This window comes from Cherax quadricarinatus, chromosome 51 (assembly GCF_038502225.1).
Source record: "Cherax quadricarinatus isolate ZL_2023a chromosome 51, ASM3850222v1, whole genome shotgun sequence".
Taxonomy (NCBI): Eukaryota; Metazoa; Arthropoda; class Malacostraca; order Decapoda; family Parastacidae; genus Cherax; species Cherax quadricarinatus.
The window spans coordinates 81,897-95,505 of record NC_091342.1 but is presented as its reverse complement, the minus strand read 5'-3'; the positions used below and the strand labels follow the sequence as shown (position 1 = coordinate 95,505).

The window sequence follows — 13,609 nt, the reverse complement described above, 5'->3', positions numbered from 1 at the left end:
AACCTGTACACAATGTAACTTGTACACAAACCAGACGTGTACACTGTTCACAAAACTTACGTTCGCCTGGTTTGTTTACATAACTCTGAGCCTGTCCCCTCTCATGTACTCATTCTTTCTCTCTCTCATTTATTCGATTTATCTCATTTACTTACTCCTGACCCTACATTAAAACTACAAATATTTTAAGGTAAGTAATGAGTGAACTGTATATACATTTTATCGCTCTGGGATGCTTAAATATCATAGAATATATGTGTGGGTGGGGTGGCCTGGTATGGTAGCCCCGCTGACTACCATACATACCACACATAATTTTTTACAATAAATACTACTCATCTCACCCTATATTTTAAGGTAAGTAATGAGTGAACTGTATATACATTTTATCGCTCTGGGATGCTTAAATATCATAGAATAGTATGTGTGGGTGGGGTGGCCTAGTAAGGTAGCCTGGCTGATTACCATACATACCACACTTGATTTCTTACAATAAATACTACTTGTCTCACCCTAGATTAAGACTATAAATATTTTAAGGTAAGTAATGAGTGCACTATGTGTGTATTGTACTTTTTTATTGTTTTTTGATGCCTGGTTCTATTGCTAACTTAATATATATTAGTGTAAACTTGTTATCTAGTGTTTGTATGCATTTATAAGTGGAAAAAAAGGGTGTTCCACTTTACGGCGGTTTCCGCTTTACGGTGGTAGCCTGGAACCTAACCTGCCGTATAAGTGGGGCCCTGCTGTATACATTTGGACCGTTTAAGAGTTAATACGTACGTTGGAAACATTGGCTCGTAAGACATATATATATGGCCGAAACAGTCGAAGGGTTAATATGGTGTCTCGAGACATAAAACACTTAGTGATTGTTAATGTGTACCTGCATGCCAGCACAGTGTGTAAGTTTATTTAGGTACAGGTATACATAAGCATAATTATCAGAGTAAATATGAGATAACTTTTAAAAACACTTGGAATTTTGGAAGTTTCCAGACATAATGGAGAGACACTCATAAAGCTCATGGAGAATGTAAGCAAACCGGGAGGAGCACGGTGACCGTATTAGAAAGTCGGGTGGGGGAGCCGTATAGCAAGTTTTGGTCATAATTTTAAATGTCTGGTTAGTGGAATGCCGTAAATTAGAACGCCATATAGCAGGGCCCTACTGTACTGTAGTAGTTTGGTAGACAGTAACTGCCCAGGGAGGTACTACTGTCCTGCCAAAGAATTGTTTTACATAGTGGTGTCTTTTCTTTCTGTCTCATAAACATATATGGAAAGATGACAAGTACATATTGCTACTATTAATTGCATCTAGTTCATACTACACAGTTATGCCTGTAAATTTGTATATACACACTCATCTCAGTTTCTTTCTAATTTCATAATAATTCTTGTTCTTAAAGTGTTTCCTTTCATCTCCATGGGGAAATGGGTGTAAATTCTTCCTCTATAAGACATGTATGACATTAAAGGTTTCTAAAATTTCAGGAGCAAGGGGTCAATAACCCCTTCTGTATAAATTACTAATTCAGAATAGGAAATTTTAATATTGAAATATAGAAATGTGTGTGGTTATAGCATAGATAAGAAAGATAAAAGATAAAGATTTTATTACTTTGCAAAGGTTACAGTGTATAATTACAATTTTAATTAGTTAAATACCAAGAAAACCACTATCATGCTGGGGCATTTTGGGCAGACTAATCCTAATACTTAAAAACTACTTGAGTCCAGATAGGTCATGAGTGGTTATCTTTTTAATTATTCATTATTTTATCTTAATACTAATGCAAGGTAGTCAAAGTTGAAGGTTTATAAGATTAATAATCTTGATGTTGCACATAATGAATAACTATATTGCAATTAATGGTTCAGATAGTACCATTTTAAGTATGAGTTAATGTTTTAATAGATTAGAGGTCATATAATATTTGGGAGAGTTGCTTCAAACTGGTTAGATGTTGTTTTGGTTGGTTTGGTTAGTATTGAGAGATAAGATAACCTAAGCATAGCCCTAAATTTGTATGCAATCAGGGGGTCTTTTATTGGTTCAAGTAGTGAATTCCAGATCTTCAGGCCTTTTCTGTGCATTGCATTTTAGCATAGACTGAGACAGACACGAGGTATGTCAAAGAATGCTTGTGCCTAGTATTATGCAAGAGATTGTGGTCCACTGTATCAAATGCTTTCCATAAGTCTATGGAGAGCCCCAGAGGATATTCATTTTTTCGAGGGCTGTATATAGTAGTTCAAGCATTTGTATAATAGCATCATTCATACTTTTTTTTTGGTTTAAACCTAAACTGGCAGGGGTTAATTATTTTTTTTTTTTTTTGTTAACACATTGGCCAATTCCCACCCAGGCAGGGTGGCCCAAAACAGAAAAACTTTCATCATCATTCACTCCATCACTGTCTTGCCAGAGGGGTGCTTTATACTACAGTTTATGAAACTGCAACATTCACACCCCTCCTTCGAAGTGCAGACACTGTACTTCCTATCGCCAGGACTCAAGTCCGGCCTACCAGTTTCCCTGAATCCCTTTATAAATGTTACTTTGCTCACACTCCAACAGCACATCAAGTATTAAAAACCATTTGTCTCCATTCACTCCTATCAAATACGCTCACGCATGCTTGTTGGAAGTCCAAGCCCCTCGCACACAAAATCTCCTTTACCCCTTCCCTCCAACCTTTCCCAGGCTGACCCCTACCCCACCTTCCCTTCACTACAGATTTATACATTCGAAGTCATTCTATTTTGTTTCATTCTCTCTACATGTCCGAACCACCTCCACAACCCCTCCTCAGCCCTCTGGATAATAGTTTTGGTGATCCCGCACCTCTTCATAATTTCCAAACTATGAATTCTCTGCATTATATTCACACCACACATTGCCCTCAAACATGACATCTCCACTGCCTCCAGCCTTCTCCTTGTTGCAATATTCACCACCCATACTTCACACCCATATAAGAGGGTTGTTATAGCTATAACTAACCCCTCTTTGCTTCCATGGACAAAGTTCTTTGTCTCCACAGACTCTTAGGTGCACCACTCACACTTTTCCCCTCATCAGTTCTATGATTCACCTCATCCTTCATAGACCCATCTGGTGACACGTCTACTCCTAAATATCTGAATACATTCACCTCCTCTATACTCTCTTCCTCCAATCGGATATCCAATCTTTCATCACCTAATCTTCTTGTTATCCTCATCACCTTACTCTTTCCTATATTCACTTTTAATTTTCTTCTTTTACATACCCTACCAAACTCATCCACCAACCTCTGCAACTTCTCGTCAAAATCTCCCAAAAGCACAGTGTCATCAGCGAAGAGCAACTGTGACAACTCCCACTTTGTGTTAGATTCTTTATCTTTTAACCCCACACCTCTTGCCAAGACCCGCGCATTCACTTCTCTTACAACCCCATATATTAATTAAGTTTATCTCTGTTTCTAGACAGTTTTCTAGAGCCCAAAATTTCAGAGAGAGTTTTCCAGATCCTTTTCATATCACCTTTTATTTCAATAAATCTATTTGCATAATACATTTGCTTTGATTTCTGTATTAGATTTGTGAGTACAACCTCTCCTCACTTAATGACGGAGTTTTGTTCCTAAGACCGAATCGGTAAACGAATTTGTCACTACGTGAGGAGCATACTGTAATGGTAGTGGGTTTGTGTCAACCATCTTCGACATTGTTTTAATGTTTTTTTTCCACCATTTATAACATTTCTGGTATATTTTTAAATATTTATATAATAGTGTCTTTATATTTTAATGAACAGAACAGAGGAAAATCAGCTCTAATATTCATTATTTAGGTATGTATACTGGTCAGAGAGCCCTTCGTAAGTTAGAGTCATTGGTAAATGAGTACGTTGCTAAGTGAGGAGAGGCTCTATTGACATGTATCGTTTAGTCAGTTCTTTAGTTATCAGGCCTAATCTGAACAGTTTTTCATGTGGGTGCTTTTTATCAATGGATTTGAGGATACTATTAGTTAGCCATGGGCTGTTTAGTCTCTTTGCTGTGATCTGATCATTTTGATTGAACAATGCATATCTATCTGCCAATTAATGTCACCTAGTGCTAATATTAAATTATTTACTCATGACTCGTCATGTAGGCTAAAAGAGATCTTACTTGTCTTAAGGCAGTTTACGTAAGTTGGTTATGAGAAAGGTGGGGTAGTGGTCTGTAGTGTTGTCTTTGATTAAATCTGCTTGTAGTGGAGATATGGTGTTGGTCTAGATATGGCCAAGTAATGAGGCACTTTGTGTATCTCTCACGCATGCATACACGCACGCACACGCACACACACACACACGCATCAACAAGATAACTGTTGCAGCATATAGGCGCCTGGCAAACCTGAGAATAGCATTTTGATACTTTAGTAAGGAATCGTTCAAGACACTGTACACCGTGTACGTCAGGCCCATACTGGAGTATGCGGCATCAATTTGGAACCCACACCGGGTCAAGCATGTCAAGAAATTAGAGAAAGTGTAAAGGTTTGCGGCAAGGTTAGTTCCAGAGCTATGGCTTTACATTAAGGGTCCAAACCGTAGATCTACGCCAAAATTCTAGCGGCGTCAAATTTAGTGCGAAAAGGCTGGTAGGCCTACATGTGAGAGAATGGGTGTGTGTGCGTCGCAAACAAAAATTCTAGGCGCTCTCATAGCATTGTGGGAACGCCGGTTCAGTTACCATTGTTCACCATGCCTCGTCGCAAGGCAGCTCTCACTCCAAGGAAAATTGGGACTCTCCTCTTCCTATCTGATAGTTCTGACTGATGAAAGTGGAAATGAAGACGAATTCTTTGGCTTTGATCAGTTAGTGACCGAAAGGAATGACCAGGATATCGATAATAATGCAGAAAACCCTGACGATCCTCAACCTTCTACCTCTGGTGTGGGCACTCCTCAGTCACGGTCAGTTGTACCTCATTGCAAGAGAAAACTATGATTTTCGCGTGGCCAGGCCTCTGACTTCAGTAATGATGATAGTGACGTGGATTGTGATTTTATTGCTCTTGACGATCATTCGAGTAGTGATAGTGAGGAAACATATTCACCAGTGAAGCGTCGGTATATACTCTGCCACATGCGCTCGGGTAGTGTTCCCTATGCAGTGCCCAGGGGATGGAGTACATCCCATGGCCCTACACCAGGAATAGACAGTGAAAGTGAGGATGATGTGGCTACACTTGGCATAGATAGACCACAGGCATCAGTAGGTGGTGGTATTGGTGGTGATGGTGTTAGTGGTGATGGTAGTGCCACGGCCATGCATGACTCACCAGCCCAGGCTGGGACCCACGCTGCTGACTCCTCAGTTCAAGGACAAAGCGGAGCATCAGCCACCAGCCCACCACAGCCACAACTACCAGCACAACCAGCTTATGATGTCCAGTATCCACCAGCAAACTGTATCTGGGATTGGCAGCAAAATCCCAATTTTGTTCCCAAGCCCCACCAGTTTGATGACTCTCAAAGTGGAATTATCATATCACCACAGTCAAGACTACACCGGTGGAAAGAGACAATTGTTGCAGAAATGTATTTGCTTTTTGCAACAATAATGCTTATGCCTCATGTCTGTAAGCATAAGTTAAAATCATACTGGTCCACAGATCGGCTAATTTGTACCCTGGTCTTCAGTGAAATCATCCCAGTGAACAGGTTTATCTTACTGTTACGTATGTTGCACTTCTCTGACAAAACCAGGCCTGATAGAAGTGACAGGTTATACAAAACTAGAAATGTTTTTATGTTTCTGAAACAAAAGTTCAACATGTACGAGTCTTGGATTTTGTTCAAAGGTAGACTGTCGTTCAAACAGTATATACTGAGCAAGAGGAAACGCTTTGGTATAAAACTGTTTGTACTCTGTGACTGTGACAGTGGCCTGGTATTGGATATTGTTGTATACACAGGAAGTAAAACATTGAAAGATACCAGGATGTTATTGGGTATCTCAGGTGATGTAGTGAGAAGCATGATGGCACCTTATCTTGGTAAGGGGCATACATTATATACTGATAACTGGTACACAAACCCTTTACTCGGTGATTTCTTGCGAGTGAACATGACAGATGTGTGTGGCACAGTGCATTCTAATCGTAAACATATGCCCAGGTTCAACACGCACTCGTGGTGAAGAGGTGCAGGTGTTTACTGCCAGTAACATCATGGCATTACAGTGGCATGACAAACGAGATGTCCCATTGTTGACAACCATTCACCGTAACGAAATGCAAGACAGTGGCAAAGTTGATAGAATGACTAATGAACATATTCGAAAACCAGTGACTGATTATACACAAAACATGCGCTTGGTTGACAAATGTGACATGCAGATTGACTTTGTTGATTGTGTTCATAAGAGTTACAAGTGGTACATGAAACTTTTCTTCCATCTCATGGACATTTCAATGCTCATTGCATATAATATGTACCAAGTGAAGACTGGCAACAGACCACCATATGGTGAATTTTGTTTGTCTGTTGTCAGACAACTCATAATGAAATACCAGGTAACAACACCTGCTATACAAAACCGTCCTCGAACTCCTCAGGATATACCCAAGCATTTGAGGAGGGAAGGTAATCACTTCATAATACAGCATCCTGCAACTAAGAAGAAATTTACTCAGAAGAGATGTGTTGTCTGTGCACAAACAAAACGACTGCAACAAAGACGCAAAGACACTTGGGTTATGTGTGAGGAATGTAAAGTACCTTTGTGTATGCTGCCTTGTTTCAAGGAGTTCCACAAGTTGCAGCAGTTCTAAAAACATGTCCAGGGATTGCACATATGTAAATAAATGATAGAACATTAATATTACACAAGATTTGTGCATGTTTATTGTAATAGACAAAAGTGGTAAACAATATTATAATAATAACTTTAGTGCAGTTATTGTGTTCAATACAGTGAGGTTTATATATATACATTATATACAGTATTGGTCTCACAGGCCACAAATGTTACAAGGAAAAGAAAAAAATTAGAAAAAAAAGTATAAAAAACGTAAAATAAAGAAATGCGAGTTTGCGGAAATCGCCAATGTTGCCGCCCCCCGGTCATTTTGGGTCAACTTCTCTCCTCTGTATCTCGGTAAGTACTGATCAGAACTTTTTTTTTTGTTTTATTACCTTCACAAAAATATACTCTTTAATTCTGTAAGAAAAATAATTTTTTTTTTTTTTTTCAAAATTTCTTGGACACTGGGGCACCCCTTCTGATTTTGGCCTTGGACCCTGAAAGGGTTAAGGGAAATCGGCCTGATGACACTAGAGTACAGGAGGGTTAGGGGAGACATGATAGTGACATACAAAATACTATGTGGAATAGACAAGGTCGACAGAGACAGGATGTTCCAGAGGGGGGACACAGAAACAAGGGGTCACTTGGAACCTGAAGACTCAGATGAGTCAAAGGGATGTTAGGAAGTATTTCTTCAGTCATAGAGTAGTCAGGAAGTGGAATAGTTTGGCAAGTGATATAGTGGAGGAAGGAACCATACGTAGTTTTAAGACGAGGTATGATAAAGCTCATGGAGCAGGGAGAGGGAGGACCCAGTAGCGGTCACTGAAGAGGCGAGGCCAGGAGCTGAGTCTCGACCCCTGCAACCACAATTAGGTGAGTACACACACACACACACACACACACACACACGTTAGGAAGTATTTCTTCAGTCATAGAGTTGTCAGCAAGTGGAATAGCCTAGCAAGTGAAGTAGTGGAGGCAGGAACCATACATAGTTTTAAGAAGAGGTATGACAAAGCTCAGGAAGCAGAGAGAGAGAGGATCCAGTAGCGATCAGTGAAGAGGCGGGGCCAGGAGCTGAGTCTCGACCCCTGCAACCACAATTAGGTGAGTACACACACACACACACACACACACACACACACACACACACACACACACACACACACACACACACACACACACACACACACACACACACACACACACACACACACACACACACACACACACACACACACACACACACACACACACACACACACACACACACACATATGTGAACGACATAACGGAAGGGATAGACTCAGAAGTGTCCTTGTTTGCAGATGATGTGAAGTTAATGAGAAGAATCAAATCGGATGAGGATCAGGCAGGACTACAAAGAGACCTGGACAGGCTACAAGCCTGGTCCAGAAACTGGCTCCTTGAGTTTAACCCTGCCAAATGCAAAGTCATGAAGATTGGGGAAGGGCAAAGAAGACCGCAGACACAATATAGTTTAGATGGCCAAAGACTGCAAACGTCACTCAAGGAAAAAGATCTGGGGGTGAGTATAACACCGAGCATATCTCCTGAGGCGCACATAAATCAGATAACTGCTGCAGCATACGGGCGCCTGGCAAACCTACGGATAGCGTTCCGATACCTCAATAAGGAGTCGTTCAAGACACTGTATACCATTTATGTCAGGCCCATACTGGAGTATGCAGCACCAGTTTGGAATCCACACCTAGTCAAGCACGTCAAGAAATTAGAGAAAGTGCAAAGGTTTGCAACAAGACTAGTCCCAGAGCTACGGGGATTGTCGTACGAAGAAAGGTTGAGGGAAATCGGCCTGACGACACTGGAGGCCAGGAGGGTCAGGGGAGACATGATAACGACATATAAAATACTGCGCAGAATAGACACGGTGGACAAAGACAGGATGTTCCAGAGATGGGACACATACACAAGAGGTCACAGTTGGAAGTTGAAGACTCAGATGAATCAAAGGGATGTTAGGAAGTATTTCTTCAGTCATAGAGTAGTCAAGTCCTGGAATAGTCTAGAAAGTGAAGTAGTGGAGGCGGGAACCATACATAGTTTTAAGGCGAGGTATGATAAAGCTCATGGAGCAGGGAGAGAGAGGACCTAGTAGCAATCAGTGAAGAGGCGTGGCCAGGAGCTATGACTCGACCCCTGCAACCACAAATAGGTGAGTACAAATAGGTGAGTACACACACACACACCTACCTACCTACCTACCTACCTTACCTTACCTTACCTTACCTTACCTTACCTTACCTTACCTTACCTTACCTTACCTTACCTTACCTTTCCCTTCCTCCTCCTCTCTCTCTCTCTCTCTCTCTCTCTCTCTCTCTCTCTCTCTCTCACACACACCCTTTCCTCTCTCCCTTCTCGCCCCCTCAAAAAAAAAAAAAAATGGTGGGGACTTGAAGGATCCAGGGATCAGAGGAGAATGGTTCTGGTAGGGAGGAGTGGATGGAGGAGCAGTGCAAAAGGATGGAACAAGAGTGGGAGAGAAAACTAGCAGAGCTTGCTGCAATAATGGAGATGGAGCTTTCTGTGAAATTGAAAAAGAGGTTGGAGGAGAAGAAGAATTGGGAGTCACAAGTCGAAACTGCAGTACCCAGGAATAGGGTCCCAGAAGATGAGGTAAACAGGCTGAAGTGAGTTACAGGGGCATTGACCAGATAAGACACAGCATATGAAGCTGGGAGGCCGAACAGGAAGGAAGGAGATATAAATTATGCTAGGGTCATATCAGCCTGCCAAGCAGGGCCAAGGAGTGAAAGGGGAGAGCAACTGGGCACAGATGGAGAGAGTGATAGGTAGCATAGTCGTGCCTCTGCACGACTATGCTACCAAGAGCTTCTGGAAGAAACAAGGGAGAAAATGGCTATGTACAGACAGGAACCAGAGTCACAGAGGGAAAGGCAATGGGAGGAGGAAAGGGCAAAGTCAGTGTTTATTCATGGGCTTCAGGAGAGCAAGGGAGGGACACACACCGAAAGATGGCAGGCAGAAAGAAAGATTGAGAGCATCATCACAGAAATAGGTGAAGAGGATATGGACGAGATTGTAAATTTTTAGAGAATAGGGGGGTACTTGAAGGGGAGAAAATGACCAATCAAGCTGATTTTTAGGACAGAAACAGTGCAAAACAGGATCCTCCAAGAGAAACCACGGTTGAAGTACTCGGCAGAATACAAGAGGGTGTTCCTAGACAGAGACAGAGCACAAACAGAATGACAGTAGCTGAGGGAGAGGACACAAAAGAGAAAGGAGCTAGGAAGGGAGACAAGGACAGAATCAGCAGGGGTCAACCAGTGCAGGGCAGAGCACCAAGAGCAAGCACTCGCAGAACCATCTCCAGAACCCCACAACCTATCACACCATCCCAACACAAACTACAATCCATACTCACAGCTCCCACCCAACACTCAGCTATAGAATCCCACAGTACATTACCAGGCCCCCCACCCTCACAGACATCCCCAAAAACTCAGTGTTGGAGAGGAGACTGAAGGTATGGTACACAAACGCTGATGGAATAACAAAAAGTGGGAGGAGTGGCACGAAAGAGTCAAAGAGGCATCACCGGACATCATAGCTCTCACAGAAACCAAGCTCACAGGTTTGATAACAGATGCCATCTTTCCAACGGGATATCAGATCCTGAGGAAAGACAGAGGGAACGGGGGGGGGTGAAGAGTGGCACTACTGATCAAAAATTGATGGAATTTTGATGAGCTGGAGAGAGGAGACAGTGGAGAAGCAAGAGATTACATAGTAGGAATGCTTCAGTCTGGAGGTCCCAAAGTGGTAATTGCAGTGATGTATAACCCACCACAGAACAGCAGGAGGCCAAGGCAACAGTATGAGGAGAGCAGTATAGCAATGGTTGACACACTGGCTGCAGTGGCCAGAAGGGCTCATGCATGCAGGATAAAGCTACTGATCATGGGTGACTTTAACCACAAGAAAATCGATTGGGAGAACTTGGAGCCACATGGGAGCCAAGATACATGGAGGGCTAAGATGATGGAGGTGGTACTGGAAAACTTCATGTACCAACACGTAAGGGATACTACCAGAGAGAGGAGAGGATGAACCTGCAAGACTGGACCTAGTATTCACCTTGAGTAGTGCAGATATTGAGGACATCACATATGAAAGACCCCTTGGGGCCAGTGATCATGTGGTTTAAGCTTCGAATACACAGTAGAGTTACAAGTGGAGGGGGAAGCAGGAAGGGCCAGGCGAATGAAGCCAAACTATAAGAAAGGGGACAATGCGGGAATGAGGAACTTCCTGAATGGGGTTCAGTGGGACAGAGAACTGGCAGGGAAGCCAGTAAACAGGATGATGGAATATGTAACAACAATATGCAAGGAAGCTGAGGAGAGGCTTGTACCCAAGGGTAGCATGAATAATGAAAAAGCAAGGATGAGCTCATGGTTCACCCAAAGGTGCAGGGAGGCAAAAGCCAAGTGTGCTAGGGAATGGAAGAGGTGTAGAAGGCAAAGGACCCAGGAGAATAAGGAGAGCAGTTGTAGAGCCAGAAATAAATATGCACAGGTAAGAAGGGAGGCCCAACGGCAATATGAAAACTATTAAGCAGTGAAAGCCAAATCTGACCTGAAGCTGTTATACAGCCACAACAGGAGGAAAACAACAGTCAAGGACCAGGCAATCAGGCTAAGGAAGGAAGGAGGAGAGACAAGAAACGACCGCAAAGTATGTGAGGAACTCAACATGAGATTCAAGGAAGTGTTCACAGAAGAGACAGAAGGGACTCGAGAAAGACAGAGAGGTGGGGGTACACCACCAAGTGTTGGACACAGTACACACAACCGAGGAAGAAGTGAAGAGGCTTCTGAGTGAGCTAGATACCTCAAAGGTGATGGGGCCGGATAACATCTTTCCATGGGTCCTGAGAGAGGGAGTAGAGGCGCTGTGTGTACCACTAACAACAATATTCAACACATCTATCAAAACAGGGAGATTACCTGAGGTATGGAAGACAGCAAATGTAGTCCCAATTTTTAAAAAAGGAGACAGACATGAAGCACTAAACTACAGACCAGTGTCACTGACATGTATAGTATGCAAGGTCATGGAGAAGATTATCAAGAGAAGTGTGGTGGAACACCTAGAAAGGAATGATCTCATCAACAGCAGCCAACATGGTTTCAGGGATGGGAGATCCTGTGTCAGAAACCTACTGGAGTTCTATGACATGGTGACAGCAGTAAGACAAGAGAGAGAGGGGTGGGTGGATTGCATTTTCTTGGACTGCAAGAAGGTGTTTGACACAGTACCACACAAGAGATTAGTGTAAAAACTGGAGGACCAAGCAGGGATAACAGGGAAGGCACTGCAATGGATCAGGGAATACTTGTCAGGAAGACAGCAGCGAGTAATGGTACGTGGCGAGGTGTCAGAGTGGGCACCTGTGACCAGCGGGGTCCCACAGGGGTCAGTCCTAGGACCAGTGCTGTTTCTGGTATTTGCGAACGACATGACGGAAGGAATAAACTCCGAGGTGTTCCTGTTTGCAGATGACGTGAAGTTGATGAGAAGAGTTCATTCGATCGAAGACCAGGCAGAAATACAAAGGGATCTGGACAGGCTGCAGACCTGGTACAGCAACTGGCTCCTGGAGTTCAATCTCGCCAAGTGCAAAGTCATGAGGATTGGGGAAGGGCAAAGAAGACCGCAGACAGAGTACAGTCTAGGGGGCCAGAGACTACAAACATCACTCTAGGAAAAAGGTCTTGGGGTGAGTATAACACCAGGCACATCTCCTGAAGCGCACATCAACCAAATAACTGCCGCAGCATATGGGCGCCTGGCAAACCTCAGAACAGCATTCCGACATCTTAATAAGGAATCGTTCAGGACCCTGTACACCGTGTACGTTAGGCCCATATTGGAGTATGCGGCACCAGTTTGGAACCCACACCTAGCCAAGCATGTAAAGAAACTAGAGAAAGTGCAAAGGTTTGCAACAAGACTAGTCCCAGAGTTAAGAGGTATGTCCTATGAGGAGAGGTTAAGGGAAATCAACCTGACGACACTGGAGGACAGGAGAGATAGGGGGGACATGATAACGACTTACAAAATACTGAGAGGAATTGACAAGGTGGACAAAGACAGGATGTTTCAGAGACTGGACACAGCAACACGGGGACACAGTTGGAAGCTGAAGACACAGATGAATCAAAGGGATGTTAGGAAGTATTTCTTCAGCCACAGAGTAGTCAGGAAGTGGAATAGTTTGGGAAGCGATGTAGTGGAGGCAGGATCCATACATAGCTTTAAGCAGAGGTACGATAAAGCTCATGGTTCAGGGAGAGTGACCTAGTAGCGACCAGTGAAGAGGCGGGGCCAGGAGCTTGGACTCGACCCCTGCAACCTCAACTAGGTGAGTACACACACACACACACACACACACACACGAATAGCCTAGAAAATGACGTAGTGGAGGCAGGAACCATACACAGTTTTAAGACGAGGTTTGATAAAGCTCATGGAGCGGGGAGAGAGAGGGCCCAGTAGCAACCGGTGAAGAGGCAGGGCCAGGAGCTAAGACTCGACCCCTGCAACCACAAATAGGTGAGTACACACACACATCACACACACATCACACATCACACACACATCACACACACATCACACACACATCACACACACACATCACACACACACATCACACACACATCACACACACATCACACACACATCACACACACATCACACACACATCACACATCACACACATCACACATCACACATCA

The 13,609-nt window shown here is 43.2% G+C and overlaps 1 protein-coding gene across 15 annotated transcripts in view; it reads left to right on the top strand.

Moving 5' to 3' along the window:
- The window catches only part of LOC128694611 (nucleolar protein dao-5), a 541,519-nt gene that overhangs the window by 456,142 nt on the left and 71,768 nt on the right, over nucleotides 1-13,609 (top strand). The gene's annotated exons all lie outside the window — the stretch shown is intronic.